The following is a 19305-nucleotide window of genomic DNA, read 5'->3' on the forward strand; positions in this document are numbered from 1 at the left end:
CGAAGGGCCGAAATGGTAAGCATCGCGTTCGCGAGAGGCTTGGTCGCGTTCGCGTAGGTTGGTGAAGCTGAGGCATCGCGTTCGCGATGGTGAGGTCGCGTTCGCGAAGAAGAGTTTTGGTCAACAGAATTTTTATGCTTCGCGAACGCGAGGCGTTGACCGCGTTCGCGAAGAAGGAAATTAAGACCTGGGCAGAAGGTTTAAAAGGTCGTCTTGTCCGCGAATATGGAGTTTATTTCTTCCATTGTTGGTCGTTTTTGGAGCTTTTTGAAGGGGATTCAAGAGGAATCACTTGGAGGTAAGATTCTTGGACTTAAAACTCGATTCTAATGTGAATTCCACCTAAATAATCAAGAAAATTAAGCCAAAAATTGAAGAACTAGGGCTTGAAAACTTAGACCTTTGATTGAGGATTTGAAGGAGCATTTGAGGTCGGATTTTAGAACTTTTGATATGTATGAACTCGTGGGGAGATAAGGAATCCATTGATGCAAAAATTATTGAATTACGAGACGTGGGCCCGTGGGTCGAGTTTTGGTAATTTCGGGATTTGTGTCGTATTTTGATTATTTTTGCTTAGGTTTCATTCCCTTAGCATATTCTGACATCCTCGTTATGATTTTGGATATATTCGATGCGAGTGGAGGCCGATTCGAGGGGCAAAGGTATCGCGAGCTAGAGATTTGACCGGTTCGAGGTGAGTAATGATTGTAAATGATGTTCTGAGGGTTTGAAACCCCGGATTACACATCATAGTGCTATATTGAGGTTAGACTCATGCTTGATGACGAGCGTGAGATCGTGCACTATTGGGGATTGTGACTTGGTCCGTCCCGATTGATGATTTTACCTCGTATTTGACCGAAATCTATTTGCTATCTATCATTATTTAGGCTGAATGCCATATTTGAGCTTCGTGCCAATTAGTTGAACCTTTTGGGGATTTTTACTGGTATTTTCTCACTGTTTTGACTTTATACTTGAACTCAGTCATGTTATATTTCACTATTTTTCGTACACAACCATGTTTACTCTGTTTTAACACTTACATGATTTTTTAAATGATATTTTGGGCTGAGAAACATGTTTTACTACTGCCCGAGTGGCTTGTGAGGATTTTTGACTGAGTAAGGTCGATGACCTATGTTGTGAGGAAACATTTGATACTGATTATGAGGCCGAGGGTCTGAGATATGTACGCCACGAGGTGACTTGATTGATATGAGGCCGATGGCCTAGTGATGATGCCACGAGGTGGCTTGATATTGCGTTTGGGCCGTAAGGGCCCCTCCAGGAGTCTGCACACCCCCAGTGAGCGCGGGTACCTATTGTGATGTGAGATATAGCCCGAGGGGATGGTATTGTTTTGAGATATTACCCGAGGAGCAGATTTGTTGATACTGTGCCCGAGGGGAGAACCTTTATGTGTTTATTTTCTTAATTAACTGTCCATTACCTGCTTAATTGTTGAAAAAGGCTTTTCATGAAATTACATTTGATATAAAAGATTTTTGCCTATCTTCACTGATTCACTGATTTTTAAATGGTTTTACTGGTTCATTATAGAATGCTTTGTGCTTTACGTAATTTCTTGCTTTCAGTCTCTATTTACATTTGTTACTCACTGAGTTGGAGTGCTCACTTTACTCCCTGCACCCCGTGTACAGATTCATGCATTGCGGATCCTGCCAGTGCAAGTTGAGAGCTCCCGACAGATATTAGAGTCCACGAGGTAGCTGCTTGACGTCCGCAGTCCCGTGTTTCTCTCTCTTTATCATTTCTATCTCTTATTAGATAGAGATAAAAAGTTTGAAGACTTTTCAGACTTGTATTAGGTTTTATAGATGCTCATGACTAGTGACACCCCGGTTTCAGGCTGTGTTGGGGTTATTTTGTAAATTATGTTTTTAACTACTTAAAGCTTGGTTTAATTGATTATGCTTATTAATATTTCTGAATATTTAACTTCTTAAAGATTGAATTGGGAGTAGTTGGCTGGCCTTGTCTTCACGAGAGGCGCCATCACGACCGGGTCCGGGTTAAGATCGTGACAATTGCAGTAAAATATTGAAGTTATATTTGAAAAGCTAACTAATCTGATAGAAAATATACCAAGTAAAACTTTAAAATTTAAGTAGTCAAATAAACTTCAACATTCGAAAGTTGTGAAAATTATATAAAATAATATATTAGTTAAGTTATGTTAATATTTGGAAACATCCAATTTTTTTTTTAGAAAAAGTGACATATTATGACGGGTGAATTCACAAGCAGGTCATTTGTAAGGTAAACGCCTAAGTAAATTTTTATAAAGAATATTATTTGATAATCTGATAAAACTAGTAACTAATATGCTATCACGAATTAAACATTATCGATAAAATAAAAAAAATTTACGCAACCATATATATAAAATAAATAAGAACTAATGAAAAACGTGGGAGTCTATTTTTTGGAATTGGAGTAATTATTTATTTTTTAGTTTTTAGTTTTAAAAAGTATCTGTCCAAAAACGTGGGAATAACTGAACTTGTTAATTATTTAAAATTTTGTAATTTTTTCCTATTTTAATTTTAAAAAAAATTTGAATCTCCAAAAGTATTGGAGTTTGTCCTAAAACATGACATGTATTGATATTTTATTTTAACACATGTCATAATTTCATAGATTTGCTTCTTCGTTTATATATTAATAGAAGATTAATCAGGCAGAAAGAAAGGGGTAAGTGGGGGTGGGGTTGGCTTCAGCCAAACAGAAAATAATAAGCTTGGTAGGTAGAAAAAAGATAAAGACTGCATTGTAGTAAAGATTCGAGTTGCATGTGATCTTTGTTTGTTGCATCAGGAGTTTTTGGCCAATATTGTCCCTTATCTTTGAGGGTAGGTCTATTTTGGTCCTTCAAATATAACGCTGAACATATTTAGTCCCTTAAGTATGCTAAAATAGAGCAATTTTTAATCTCGCTGATAGAATTTGTCCAACATCAATTACGGGGTTGGTTTCGGCATTCACCATCTTTTTAATTTATTTATCAAAACTATTTTATAAACCAACACCCACTAATAGTACAAAGCTGATAAATTTAAGATTTAAATGTTGAAACTTTTACTTTTAAATTTGGTTGATTTTTTCAAAAAGAAAAGTTAAATTTTGAAAAAAAAATAGAGCTGCCAAGATCACTTCTAGGCATATTATTTAAGCAAACAAATAACCAGATTATATGAACACTAAATCCCGCGCCAGAAACTATTTATATCTGGTAGCCGAAATAAATAAATAGTTTACATTTGGTAGCCAGAAACAAATAAATAGTTTTTTTGATGCATGCTAAAAGTGGTAATACAATCTGGTTATTTGTTTGCTTCAATAATATGCCTAGAAGTGATCTTGGCAGCTCTATTTTGTTTCTTTCAAATTTTAACTTTTCTTTTTGAAAAAATCAACCGAAATTTTTAAAAGTAAAAGTTTCAATGTTTAAATCTTAAATTTATCAGCTTTGTACTATTATTGAGTGTTGGTTTATAAAATATTTTCGATAAATAAATTAAAATGATGGTGAGTGCCGAAACCAACCTCGTAATTGATCTTGGACAAATTCTGTCAGTGAGACTAAAGGGGCTCCACTTTAACATACTTAAGGGACTAAATATGCTCAGCGTTATATTTGAGAGATCAAAATAGACCTACCCTCAAAGATAAGGGACAATATTGACCAAAAACTCGTTGCATCAGTCTCAAACAATGAGGAATCAAGAAGAAGACAATATACTTTTGTCCAGGAGCCAAGCCATTCTTGTTCCATTATAGTAAAAATATCTTTTATCCTTCACAGAATGCACTCTTCATGATTTTTTAAAGAAACAAGCAGGTTAGTAGGAGGTAATCATAAGAAATAAAAGATAAGGTGCAAATTAAAAATTGAGTATACATTAAGGGTGCAAAAAGCAAAGAACTCTATATAGTTATGCCTCATGCAATTTTTTTGTTTCTGAAGTGAAGCTGTCATTTTCCGCCAAAACTGATGCTATTGACAACTAGGTGGCATACATGTCATGACAAGATTGTCTAGAGGTAGTCATGAGTAGATTGCACTCTGTTATCGGTCCGCCAAAAATAATTTTATTCTTTAGTTAAATATACGAAAAATTATGTATAAAATATAGATTATATGTATATGCATTTGTCGGAAAGAGAAGAGTAAAGGTGCAGCTGAAATTGGGAATGAATAGAAATGAGTAGACGAAATTAAAAAGCAGCATGTAGTAGAGTTGGTTTGTTAAGAAGGGCAAGTGGCATTGTTTGACTAAAAAAGTGTTAAACCTTTTTAGTTAAACTAATTAATAGAAAAAAGGAAGGTAAATCATAACCAAATATAATTAACTCTATATCCGAATGTATCAAATATGAAAATCAAAGGAGACCAAGCTTGTATATCATTTATTGAGATGATTAACAGACATCAAATGTAAATGATAGGCTTACATCTTTGATATATTATTTTGTACTTGTAAGAGCAAAGGAGGGAACGAGGGAAAGTTGTTGATAACTATGAGATCTATATTTGTGGATTCAACAATGATGACTACGAGGGGTGGTAATCAGAAACTGGGCCATATCTTCGTTGTTGAAGACCTCCAATTGTTCTTATCTTTAACCTCTCCCTCCCTTTTCCTCTTGGATGGGAGCCCCTCATATATATATATATATATATATATATATATATATATATATTAAAAATTTTCCCCTTTATCCAACAGTCTTTAACCAACATACCTTCTCATGACATACTCTTCCTTACTCGCCCAGATACTATGACATATGTTCTGCGATGTAAGCTTTCTGACGGCTTGATCTCGGCAATGGATGCGACACTTATTGCTATCACACCTCGTGGGCACGACTATGACTTGGTCGACCCCTTATCGTTCCTTTTAAGGACAACCATCTTATGATCAGATTTTGATCCATATAGGCATTAGTTGAAGGAATTATTGTTAGTCATACGACATCGGTTTAGCCTAGCAAAAATGGACGATACATATTAGAATTGACATATTCAATCGGACGACCTACGTTAGTCTTCAATTGGTTAAATAATTCGTTAAGCAAGGGAGTTGGGTAGTTATGAAATTGGTATTTTTCTTAACCACTTTCTCTCTCTTCTCCCTCTTCTCTCTCTTTCTGCTCTCTCTTTTTTCCCTCTTCTTCCTCTTACTCTTATTTCCTTCTTTCAGGTTACTTCCGCCATTGGAGCTTAATTGAGCTGGACATTAGATTCGTTAGTTTACTTCCATTTGTATTCAATTGTAATTGTGGTTTCCGATTGAATCAATAAAAACAGAATTGCTCTTGTCCATTTTCTTTATATATTAGTATATTACAATCAGTGTACATAAAATATACATATCGCTGACTATTATTTTTGGCAACAGCTATACTGTGTAGTTTTCTCTAACAGTTAAACAAAATTAATTGCGTTGCATGCGATTTTTTTAATACAAAATATGTGTTTGTACTTGGAAAAAATCTTCTTGGTTGACACTTGCATACTACTAAATTCAAGCAATTTAAAATCCCCCAGTTCTGGGAGAAGAAATTCCTGAAAATGAGCGATTTGTGATCACGGAGGCATGGAAGCATTCTGATTTTGTTAGCACAAACATAAATATAGTCTTGTCGGGCCCTACGGGAACATAAGAGGCAAATAACTCGTTTTTAGCACAAACATGGCGAGTGACTCCATAATCAATCCACTACTCCTTGGGATTTCCTACCAAACTGCATTCAGATAGCATGGCACTTAAGTCCTCAATTCATTTTTCTCAACCATGTTTGCTTGACTCTTATTCTTGTCCTTATTTAGTGCACGACTGTCCACAACCTTATGTCCAACCTTTCCATAGTTGTGGCAATTACCTTTGAACTTCTTCTTTCTAAGGTAATTCTTTGGACCAAACGGCTTCTTTCTCTTTCTGTTGCTTGTAGACGCTTCCTCAATAATATTTGCTCCCATTATTGTTGAGTTACCACGAGACTTCTTTTCAGCAGCCTTGTTGTCCTTTTCAATCCGTAGACGAACAATAAGGTCTTCAAGCGTCATCTCCTTGCGCTTATGTTTCAAGTAATTCTTAAAGACCTTCCACAATGGAGGCAACTTTTCAATCAATGTCGCAACTTGAAATGCTTCATTTATGACCATACCTTTAATCATAATTTTATAATTAGTAAAACAATTAATATCTTGAATAAAAATATTGACTTGATTTATACCTTCAGCAAGGAGGTCATGAACAATCACTTGCATTTCTTGGACTTGCGTTATGACAAATTTACAGTCAATCATTTTGAAATCCAGAAATTTGGAACCCACAAACTTCTTAAGTCCAGCATCTTCAGTCTTGTACTTCTTTTCAAGGGCATTTCACATCTCTCGTGAAGTTTTCATGACACTATAAATATTGTAAAAGCCGTCTTCCAAGCAATTAAATATAATTTTTGCATAAGAAGTCAGAATGCTTTCGTGCCTCCGTGACCACAAATCTCTCATTTTTAGGAGTTTCTTCTCCCAGAACTGGAATGTCCTCGCTGATAAAGCACTGTAAACTGAGTGTGGTCAAGTAGAAGAATATTTTATTCAGCCAACGCTTAACGTCCATGTCGAAAAACTTTTCGGGCTTTTCTGCTGGTGCTATCGCCAGCGACTTGAAGACACAGTAGCCATTGCAGCAATAACAGTCCTAACGGAACCATTTTGTTATTCTGTACTTGTTATTTTTATGTAAAAGAAATTGACACAACCAGAATTAGTAAGTCGGTGAAGTTTTTATATCTTTAAATCGAATATAAACAAACGAGTACAAAAATCACAAGGATTTTAATCTCGGATTAAGTAGAAAGTCAGAAAAACTTTAATCTCAAACTGGAGTAGAAAATCCGAAGATTTTAATCTCCAAAACGAGAGTAGAAAATCGCTATGATTTTAGTCTCCCAAAGAAGAAAGTTAGATAAACACAGAATAAAAAAATATTAAATTCCTTAACCTTATTAGTATCTGTATTCGAAAATATAATTTTTGCAAAATAAAATGAAACCAGAAGGAGAAGAGCGAAGCAGAATCAAATGAATAACGTTCCGAGCCCAACAGAAAACTGTGTTTCCTTAAGGAATTTAATCCCTTCACTGTTGCCCAAGGTTGTTGGATTAATTCCTCCCAGGATAGAACAAAACAGCTATTCTGTAATACCAGTAATAGAAATTACAGAACTTCATTGAACTCAACAAATGGCAGTAAACACACTGATGCTTATGTTTTTGCTTTTGAAAAAAAATGTGGAAATGCAGAAGAGAGAGGGGAGAGTATGAAGATTTCGATGCTGAAAAATAAGGCAAAACCTCTGAATTTATACCCAACAAGCCCTCCAGGAATTAAATCTTTAGGTTCTAAGTAGATTTTCAAAAGAAAAATGAAAACTGATGGTACTATTAACAAATATAAGACAAGATTAGTTGTCAAAGGGTTTAGACAATGAGAAGGTCTTGATTACTTTGATACATACTCACTGATAACGAGGATTACATCTATTTGGGTGTTAATAGTGTTAGCCGCCGTGTATGGTCTTGAAATCCATTAGATAGATGTGAAGACAACCTTCTTAAATGTAAATTTGGAGGAAGAAATTTATATGGAATAACCTGAAGGGTCCATAGTTCTAGGAAAAGAAAAGAAGGTGTGCCAACTTGTTAAGTCTCTTTACGGATTGAAACAAGCACCCAAACAATGACATGCAAAGTTTGACCAAACAATATTGGCAAATGGATTTAAGATTAATGAGTGTGATAAATGTGCTTACATTAAAAACACTCCAAATCATATAGTCATTTTATGTTTATATGTTGATGATATATTAATAATGAGCAAAGACATTGCGGATATAAATGCTACTAAGCGTATGTTGTCAAGCAAGTTTGATATGAAAAACTTAGGAGTTGTTGATTTGAATCTAGGAATTAAAATCCATAGGACTCCTCAAGGATTGACATTGTCTCAATCTCATTACGTTAAAATGGTACTTGAAAAATTCAAGTATTTAGATTTCAAAGTCGCAAAGACCCCGATTGATGTAAATGTTGCTCTTACAAAGAATCTAGGTCAGAGCAAATCTCAACTGGATTATGCTCGAGTGTTGAAAAGTTTAATGTATATCATGAATTGTACACGACCAGATATAGCTTGTGTAGTAAGTAAATTGAGTCGTTACACAAGTAATCCCGACCAAACTTGTTAGATGGCAATGAAATGAGTTTTCGGATATCTAAAACATGCCCAAGATTATGCTTTGCACTACCATAAATATCCTACGGTAATTGAAGGATATAGTGATGCAAATTGGATCACAAGGTCATCAGAAACAAAGTCCATAAGTGGATAAGTGTTTACTATTGATGGAGGAGCAGTGAATTGGAAATCAACCAAACAGACATGCATCGCTCGCTCTACAATGGAGTCTGAGTTTATAGCTTTAGATAAGGCTGGAGAGTCCACAAGTGTCAGATCCACTTGCAAAAGGCCTAAATGGAGAAGCGGTTGATAAATCATCAAAGGGAATGAGACTACAGACGAGGACAAGTCATTGTGGCAGTAACTCTATAGAAGACTGGAGATCCCAAGATCTAGGTTCAAGAAGATCAAACAAAGTCATTAGTGACGGTTCAAAATTGTCAAATAAAATTTTGGTCTGTTCTCGTGATGAGACAATGTTCAGTACCAAGGACAAAGCGTTAAGGCTTTTGAATGATTTCTAAGTTTGATAAGATGTATATCAAATAGTATATCTATGGGATAACACGTTTTGGAATCACCTATATAAATGTGAAGTGTAAGCCGCTTCAAAGAGACTTTTGTAAGGCCAGTTCTCTACGTACTTCTGAACCATGCGGTGTTCATGGCTGAAACAAACACAACAATGAGAACCAAATGCGGTTAAATGGTTTATTGTGTGACTTTTGACTGTCTAAGGATACACCAAAGTTCGACGGTTCAAAGATATCAAATCTACCGATTGACCGAGTATATCCGACATAAGTTCACTATGGAATGTTCAAAGGGAAACCTACTTATCCAGATGCAATTAATCCTTGATTGTAAATCACACCATTTTTCATGCATGTATACTTTTAGATAGCCATTCCCCATTCATGTGGGGGATTGTTGGATTTTATATAATTAGATAAGAGGTGTGAATGAGAAAAGAGGGAAAATATTTGAAGAGAAACGAAAAGTTTGAAGTTGTTTCTTTTACTAATGCATTTTGTCTCTCATCTGAAAAAAGGAAAGAAAATCTTTGTGCTTATATAGAGAAGCACATCTTCTAGCTTTTAAAGAGTTAAAAAGATGTGGTGCCTCGCGTTGTCATCACTCTCTTGGCTCGGCTCAGCTTCGGCCTCGGATTTGGATTTGGTGAATTGATATGATTGATTGATAATTTTTTGTACCAAATTTATTTCCCATTTTTTGTTATACAATTGCTTTTCTAATTTTTTTTTGCGGAATTTTAATTTAAAATTTGCGATTCCCAACGGTCGTTTTGAGTTTAAAAATTCGCGACTTCTGCAGAAATGGTACCTCATATGAACAGGTACCTTCGCACCTATTCAACCCAGATTGTTTGGGTATAAATTTAGAGATTTTGCCTTATTTTTCAGCTCCGAAATCCGCATACTCCCCCTATCTCTTTTGCATCTCTTAATTGTTTTCCAAAAGCAAACACGTATGCATTAGTGTGGTTTACTGCAGTTTGTTGAGTTCGACGAAGTTCTGTAATTTCCATTGCCGGTATTACAGAATAGTTGTTCCATTCTATCTTGTAAGGAATTTATCCAATAACCTTGGGAAATAGTGAGAGGATTAAATTCCTTAAGGAAACACAGTTTTCTGTTAGGCTCAGAACGTTATTTATTTGATTCTGTCTTCTATTTCTGGTTTCATTTTATCTTGCAGAAATTATATTTTCAAATATAGATACTAACAAGGTACCGGTTGGAGAGGGCAGTATTAAAGGAGCAGCCATTACAAAAAATATAGCATTTATTCTCAAATGTTATGCAACCATCAAGAGGGGAATTTATTCATCTTCAAGAGGAGCATGATTCGAGGATCTTTTCTCCTCGAATTTAACTATAAATAGTGATATTTGTACTCATGGAAGGACACAAAATACTTGTACGACAAAAACCTGGTATTCTTCTCTTATTCTTAAAAAGTTCTATATTATCGTTATTAAAATTTGCCGATTGTCCTTAGTTTCGATGGGATCAATATAAAGCTCAAGCTTATTCTTTCTTTAATTATCTTTATTTTATCTGGTTCATACTGTGTTACTTTATTTTATCAGATCAATTAATCCACATGTCTATAAATCATGTTAGAAATTTAACTATATTTATTTGTGGGTAAACTATTTGGCACACACCGTGGGGCTTAAACTATTTTGGTATTATCTTGATCTGTTCATATTTTACTAGCGTACTTTGAAATTTTTCTGTTGTAAGTATAAAAAAATTATGGCACCCAATAATATCAACAACTCACTCATTATTGGAACAAACAACAACAACAATCCTATGGATAATTGCCTTGATAGAAATCAATAGGAAGATTTAACCATGAAACCTGTATCAATGGGAATGAGTCAACTCTAAACCGGGTAGAAATAAATGCTCGATGTGCGAGGATTCCTAACCCTGCTGATATAGATGATGAACCCGTTGCCGATACTGTAAAAGTTTTGAGAGCACAACAAACGAAAATCATGAATTATCTCTCAAGACATGGCCGAATAATGACTGAGCTCCAGCTAGCACTACCGATTGCTTCAAATAATTCCATGGCATGGAGTTCAAGCCCCTCATGACGTGCCTATAAACCAGACAGCTCCAAGAGCCGTAAACATGGCTACATGGGAGGAGCTCAGATCGAATAACAACTAAGCATGTGGTACAGGCAACAGATTTGGAATGAAAATAACGTAGACAATCCTTTCAAGACCAAGCTCATGAGGTTCATGAGGGAAATGAATACTCAAATGGATTAGAATGCTAAGGAATTTCAACGCTCGGATGGATCAGATCCCGGGGGCACCTCCGGTCCTGAAGGGCCTTGACTCCAAAAAGTATATTCAATTGCCCTTCAAACCTAGTACGACTCCGGAGTTGATCTCAAAGAGATTAAAGATGCCGAATATTCCAAAATACGATGGAACATAAGATCTATAGGAAGACATCACAGCCTAAACCACATCTGTGAAGGGAAACGATTTGGCTCCACATGAGATCGAATCAGTTTTGCTAAGAAATTTAGCGAAACCCTAACAAAAGAGGCTTTAACATGGTATTCACTTTTACTTGAACACTCAATAGACTCTTTTGAAATGCTTGCAGATTCTTTCATCAAATCTCATGCTGAGGCGAGAAAGTTCAAGCTAGGAAAGAGGATATATACAGAATTACTCAAGGAGACTCAAAGTTACTACGAGAGTTGGTGATCCTATTTCAAAAGGAGAGAATGATGTTGCCAGCAGTACTGGATAGATGGGCAGTAGAAACGTTTACCAAGGGTTTTAATTCCTAAAGATCTAATGCCTTAAGGTAGTTGAAGGAGATTTTATTAGAATTCCAAGCAACTACATGGATTGATGTCCATAATCTCTATGAATTCAAAATTAGGATTGGCGATGATTAATTGAGTTCTTTGGTGTCTTTCAAAGGATACAATCGTGATCGGAATCTAGAAAAGTTCAAAGGTGACCTCGATGTGGACCGGAGACCGTCTAGGAGTCGTTTTCAATCGTATGTATCAAACAAAAGGTCAGATACATGAACATGTCAAGTACATGGAATTAGAGGTTTTTAGTCATTAGAAAGACCCAGATATGAGGACTAATCTTGGGAAAAGTAGCAGAGTTTTGCAAGATAAAGAGCCATCGGGGTCTCGGGATTTAGGATATCCCCGGGATCAGATTATAATTTCAATATTAGCTTGGTCGAGTTGGTTTTTGACATGAGGAACATAAAGGAAGCAAGGTTCCCAAAACTAATTCGATTGAACCCCAATTAGAGGGATCCTAATTTGTGGTGTGAATTTCATGGTACACATGGTCATTGGACTAGGAACTATCAACATCTTCGTGAAGAGGTAGCAATGTTATTAAAAAATAGTCATCTTAGAGAGTTCTTAAGTTATTAGGATAAGATTAATTACGGTTAGGGTCCTGATACAGCGGAACTAGTGAAGCCAACAGGGTCTCCCCATCTTACAATAAATATGATTTTTGGAGGGGTTGAAGTGAATAGGGTGACATTTTTGGCTGCAAAGAAGACGAGGATATCAATAACTCATGGAAGGAGGATCCGGGAAGCACCAGAAGATGATGAAATCAACTTCACTAAGGAAGATGTTGATGGCCTTATTTTACCACACAATGATGCTCAGGTAATATCTTTAAATATTTTAGATTTTAAAATTAAGCGTGTTTGGTTGATCTAGGTAGTTAGCTAATATTATTTAATTGAGAGTCCTAGAACAAGCAAAAATAATAGGAAACATAGTTCTAGCACAAAAGCTTTTGGCTGGGTTCAACTTAACAAGTATGACGACACGAGGAGAGATTGTATTTTCCATGTACGCCAAATGAGTGACAAAATCTTTTGTTGTCGATGGTGATATGGGATATAACGTGATTCTCGGTAGACCATGGATCCATAAAATGAAGGTTGTGCCATCAACTAATCATGAATTGCTAAAGTTCCCGACACCATATGGTATTAAGCAGATTAGAGGTGATCAACCCGCTACAAGGGAAATAAATGTTGTTACTTTGTCTAGTAGTAAGGTGGAGGAAATCAATAAATAAAATTACAAGAACCAATGTCAGCTTCCATTTCAGTTTCGGTGGAAGTACCAAAAGAAGACGATAATGAGGAGGTGACATCGGATATTTACTGGTACCCAGGTCTTTCCAGGTGATAGATGAAACAGATGAAACAAAATCAACCGCAAAAGAGCTTGAACAAGTCACTTTGTTCATGGAGTTCCCGGAAAGAAAGGTCTACTTGGAAACGAAGTTGAGACTTGAACTCAGGCTTGAGGATATTAAATTCTTACGGATAACATTGACTGTTTTGCGTGGTATCACTTAGATATGAAAGGTATCCCACTTGAAGTGGCAGTTCACAAGCTAATCTTGGACCCCGATTTCTCTCTAGTAAAGCAGAAAAAGCGTCTGATAGCTAAGGCCAGAACATGTTTATAAAGAAGGAGGTAACCATGTTGCTTAATATAGGTTCAATATGTGAAGTTGAGTATCCTAATAGGTTAGCTAATATTATAGTGGTACTGAAAAAGAATACTCCATCAGTTTCAAATTAAATGAGGTACTTTCCTTTTTAGTCTGTTCTAAAATAAATGACACATTTATAAATTTGAAAACAATTCAACTCTAAACTATTCATTTTACCCATTTTACCCTTAATGAGAAGCTTTTATAACCACACAAATGTCATGGCCCCACAAAACTTTTACCCCTTAAGCTTTTAAGACCACAAGTTTTAAAAGGTTTTTTTTCTAAACTCCGTGCCGAGTCAAACTACGTAATCTAAATTGAAATGGAGTGAGAAATAAGTTTAGAATGTGTATTGATTTTAAAGATTTGAATAAGGCTTACCCTAAAGACTCTTTCCTATTGCAGAACATCGATCAAATGATTGATGCTACAGCTGTGAATGAGTTGATGAGTTTCCTCGACGCACATTCCGAATATAATCAAATTAGGATGCACCCAGAGGATCAAGAGAAAACATCTTTATTACAAATTTTGGTACGTACTATTATAATGTGATGCCTTTTAGCCTCAAAAATAATGGAGCTACCTATAAAAGGCTCATTAATAAGATGTTTAAATGTCAAATTGGGAAAAATATGGAAGTTTATATTGATGATATATTGGTTAAGTCTCTTAGTGCAGGGGAACATTTGGCTCATCTTCAAGAAATATTTGTCATCTTAAGGAAGTTCAACATGAATCTTAACCCAAAGAAATGTACTTTTAGTGTTGGATCCGGGAAGTTTCTTAGCTTCTTGGTTTCACAAAAAGGAATCGAAGTGAATCCTGATAAGATCAAAGTAATAGAAGATATTCTTGATCAACTGAGATGCGTAAAGCAAGTGCAAAGGTTGATCGGCAGGTTAGTGACCCTTAATAGATTTATATCAAGATCTTAGGAGAGGTTTCATCAGTTCTTTTTGTTATTAAAAAAGAAGAATGATTTCTCGTGGACACCGGAGTGCCAGCAAGCATTGAAAGATTTGAAGAAGTACTTGTCCAGTCCTCCTGTAATGTCTAAACCAAAGGATGGGGAGCAATTGTTAGTATATTTGGCGGTATCAGAAGTTGTGGTAAGTGCAGTTCTAGTCGAGGAAGAGGAAGGTACGCAATTCCTCATTTATTATGTTAATAAAATATTATTAGGTGCGAAAACTCAATATCCGCACCTGAAAAAGTTGGCTCTAGCTCTCGTAGTCGCATCTCAAAAGCTTAGACCCTACTTTCAGTTTTACCATACAGCCATTGTGATGACTTTTCCTCTGAGGAATGCCCTTTATTAACCGTTATTGGGTCGATTGGCTAAATGGACAATCAAAATTAGTGAATTTGATATTGAATATAAATCACAAACTACGATTAAGTCATATGTTTTGGCCGACTTTATAGCCATTTTAGCCCAGGGATAATGCCTTTAGCTGCAAAGAAGTAGATTTGGTATCAGGGACTATTTTCGGTGTTTGGACCTTGTTTACGGATGGCGTGTCAAACGTGAAAGGGTCCGTTTGAGATAGTATTAATTACTCATTCCGGAGAATCCTAAGGTAGGCCATTCGAACTGTTCCATTAACTAACAATGAAGTCGAGTATGAGGCTATGGTTGCAGCACTCGAATTAGCCCGTAGACTAGGCTCCGAGGTGATTGAAGTAAAATGTGATTCCTAACTGGTGGTTAATCAAATATATGGGATTTTTTATGCTAAAGAAAAGCGTATGTGTGACGACCTGACCGGTCATCTTAAGAATTAACGCCCCGATCCCCTATTAACTGCTTTCCCCAAGTTTAATTATGCTATTTTGATTTGCCGTATGTTCGGTTTTGAGTTTCGGAGAGTTTTGGGACACTTAGTCCCTAAATGAGAGCTTAAGTGTTGGAAAGTTGACCGTAGTCGTAACAGTGTGAAGACAGTCTCAGAATGCAAATCTGATCATTCCGTTAGCTCCATTGGGTGATTTCGGGGATATGAGCATATTCAGATTGTGTTTTGGAGGTCCGTAGCTAATTTAGGCTTGAAATGCCGAAAGTTGAATTTTTGAAGTTTCCGGTCTGATAGTGAATTTTGATCCGAGGGTCGGAATGGAATTCCGGAGGTTGGACTAGCTCCGTAGTGTGGAATGTGACGTGTGTGCAAAATTTCAGGTCATTCGGACGCGTTGTGACAGACCTTTTGATCTAAAGCGTATTTTGAGGAAATTTGGAGTTCTTAGGCTTAAATCCTTGGTTAATTCAAGGTTTCGATGTTGTTTTAGGTGTTTTAAGGATTGGTACAAGTTTGAATAAGGTATTAGGTGATGTTTGTGCTTTTGGTTGAGGTCCCGGGGGCCTCAGGGTGATTTCAGATGGTTAACGAGAAGTTTGAGGAAATGTTGCAGCTGTTGTATTTTTGCTGCTTCTGGTATTTTTGCATATGTGGTTTGGGGATCGCAGGTGCAGCACCGCAGAAGCGGCTAAGGGGCCGCATAAGCGACTAAGGGGTCGCAGAAGCGAATTTTGGTCTTTTCTTCAGGAACCGCATAAGCGGTGGAATTACCGTAGAAGCGGTACCGCATCTGCTGATTAGGAATCGCAGATGTGGAAGCTGACTCTTTAAGTGAAATTCACAGATGCGACATTTGTTCCGCAGATGCGAAAACTGCTGGGCATTATTTTAAAAGGGGTTCACGACTTGAGGGTTTATTTCCACCATTTCTAATCATTTTTGGAGCTCTTTGAAGGGGATAGAAGAAGGATTCGAGGGGAATTGCTTGGAGGTAACATCCTTGACTTCATAACTTGTTTCTATGCGATTACAGACCTAATTAGCGATGAAAAATTTGGGAAAAATGGGTAATTAGGGCTTGAGTTTAAGAGACCTTTAAATGAGGATTTGAGGGGTCATTTCGATTCTGAACTCAGTGTTTTTGTTATGTACAAACTCGTGAGAGTACGAGGTTTCTGAAAATGTAAATTTCACCCGATTCCGAGACATGGGCCCGAGGGGCATTTTGGTCATTTTACACAATTTTGCGTATTAGCTTAGACTTTAATTGTAGAATCATTTACTTGAAGTGTTATCTACATTATGCAATTGAATTGAATAGATTTGGGCCATTTGGAGTCGAGTACTCGTGGCAAAGACGTGGTGTCAGGTTAATTTTGAGCTGGTTCGAGGTAAGTGGCTTGTCTAACCTTGTGTGGGGGACCTTCCCCTTAGGATATGACATATATGATAATTGAGATGCCTTGTACGTGAGATGACGAGTGCGTACTTGAGCTAATTGTTGAACATCCGGTCTTTTTTTACTTTAAGTATTTCAATTGAGTTCCTTTTTCCTTCTTATTTCTACTTGCGAATTTAGCCTATTGTTAGTTTAGAAAAGCATGTTTAGTTGACTTAATGGCCTGTTTGCTTAAACTGCATGAATTACATTATGTGAAGCATGTTAGGCTAGAATTAACTGTTTACTTGGTACGAAATTAGCATTTGGTTGAGTATTCTTGTGTTGTTTCTGTGTGTTATAATTTGGGACTACGGGACGACATCCCGAGAGATCTCTTGTACGTATTTACGATTTGGACTGAGGTGAGGGATACCAAGAGATCCCTGGCATGTATATAGAGGATACCGAGAGATCCTCGGGACACCAAGAGATCCCTAGCATATATTGAGGATACCAAGAGATCCTCGGGATACCAAGATATCCCTGGCATGCATATTTAGGATACCAAGAGATCCTAGGGATACCAAGAGATCCCTAGCATATATTGAGAGGATACCAAGAGATACCTAGCACATATATTGAGGATACCAAGAGATCCTCGGGATACCAAGAGATCCCCCGGTTATCATCCTTGCTATGAGTGGTCTTTCCTTGTGGTTGCCTTTATCTCTGTTTCCGTTATTGTACTCTTATTATCCTGTATAGATTCTTACTGTAGATTCTCAATTTTACTGCTTATCTTATCTTGTCATCTTATTATTTATTTAATCTCAGTAGGGCCCTGACCTTCCTCGTCACTACCCGACCGAGGTTAGGCTTGGCACTTACTGAGTACCGTTGTGGTGTACTCATGCCCTTTCTGCGCATCTTTTTCATATGTAGATCCAGGTACCGCTGCTCAGGCCTACCATCCTTAAGGGAGGTGACTGCTTTAGAGACTCTAAGGTACATCTGCCGCGTCTGCAGACCAAGGAGTCCCTTTCCATTCCTGCCTTTAGTAGTTAGCCCGTCTGTATTTTTCTATTCTTGTTAGATATTCTAGAGTTAGAGCTATGTAGTATTTATCTTAGCTTATGATTCGTGGGTTTTCGGGTCTTGGATTTAGATATTGGTTTTTAAGACTTATATATGGTGTATGCCAAGTGGCACATTTAAACACTATTATTATTTTATTTCTCTTTTTAAATTCTTTTGCTTCCGCAAGTTTGGTTATCTTTTGCAATTTAAGCTTACCTAGTCGTAGAGACTAGGTGCCATCACGATGGTTCACGGAGGGCGTACCGGGGTCATAACAAGTTGGTATCAGAACTCTAGGTTCATAGGAGTTATGGATCACAAGCCGGTTTATTAGAGTCTCGCTGATCGGTACAGAGACGTCTATACTTATCTACGAGAGGCTATGTAATTGTTAGGAAAATTTCTACTTTATTTGATTTCCTTGTCGTGTGGTATTTTGACATCACAATTCTAAACTTTTGTCTTCTATTCTCCCACAGATGGTGAGGACACATGCTACCCGAGACGATCAGGTACCCGCACCCCCTACTACAACTGTCAGAGGCCGGGGCCGGGGTAGAGGCCGAGGACGCACAGTGGTGCAGCCAGGGCACCTGCACGAGCTGCCGCCAAGGTACCACCAGAAGATCTAACCGGAGTCTAGGCACCTAATACGGCTACCTCTACTACTACTCCAACTCTTCAAGAGACTCTGGCACAGTTCATGAGCAAGTACACCACTCTGGCTCAGGCAGGGTTGCTTTCCCTTGCTGCAGCTACATCTCAGGCCGGGGGAGGAGCACAGACTACCTCCGCCCGCACTCCTGAGTAGTGAGTGCATGTTGAGCAGGTCCTTGAGATTATTCCTGTACCACCTGCAGTGCCAGCTCAGCCCGAGGACAGGGTAGCGACTTCAGTGGTCTAGCATCGGAGGACGCTCTAGGATTTCTTGAAGAGTGTTACCGCATTCTCTGTACCATGGGTATCTCAGGATCGAGCTGGGTTTATTTCACTACCTTCCAGCTTCGAAGAGCCGCTTGTGAGTGGTGGCGCACCTACGACTTAGACAGTCCAGATGATGCTGCTTCACTGACTTGGGCTCAGTTTTCAGATATGTTCCTAAGGGAGTATGTTCCTCAGAGCCTCAGGAACGCATGGCGCGCAGAGTTTGAGCATTTGCGCCAGGGTGCTATGACCGTTTCAGAATATGCTGTATGTTACACCAGTTTGGCTAGGCATGCACCGGTCTTGGTTTCTACAGTTCGCGAGAGGGTTTGCCGGTTTATTGAAGGGCTTATTCCTAGGATCAGATCTAGCATGGCTTGTGAGTTGGAGATGGATGTTTCTTATCAGCAGGTGGTGAGCATTGCTAGGAGGATTGAGGGTATTCATGCTTGGGAGAGGGAGGAGAGGGAGGCCAAGAGGTCTCGAGATTCAGGCCATTATTCTGGTACCTGTACCCCAACTGCAAGTCATCATGGTAGGGGTTATATGAGTCGCCCTGTTCATTTAGCTCTTTCAGCAGCCAGTAGTGCTCCAGCTCCTCCTAGGACTCAGGAGCCTTATTATGCACCTCCGGTTTCTAGCGCACCTCATGCGCGGGTGCTTTCAGAGGTCAGTCTAGCAGACCTGGCCCTAGCCAGTCACAACCACCACATCCTCCCAGAGCTTGTTTTGAGTATGGTGACACATGCCACGTGGTGAGTGATTGCCCTAGACTTGGGAGGAGTGC

The sequence above is a fragment of the Nicotiana sylvestris genome, chromosome 3 (assembly GCF_000393655.2).
Source record: "Nicotiana sylvestris chromosome 3, ASM39365v2, whole genome shotgun sequence".
Classification (NCBI taxonomy): Eukaryota; Viridiplantae; Streptophyta; class Magnoliopsida; order Solanales; family Solanaceae; genus Nicotiana; species Nicotiana sylvestris.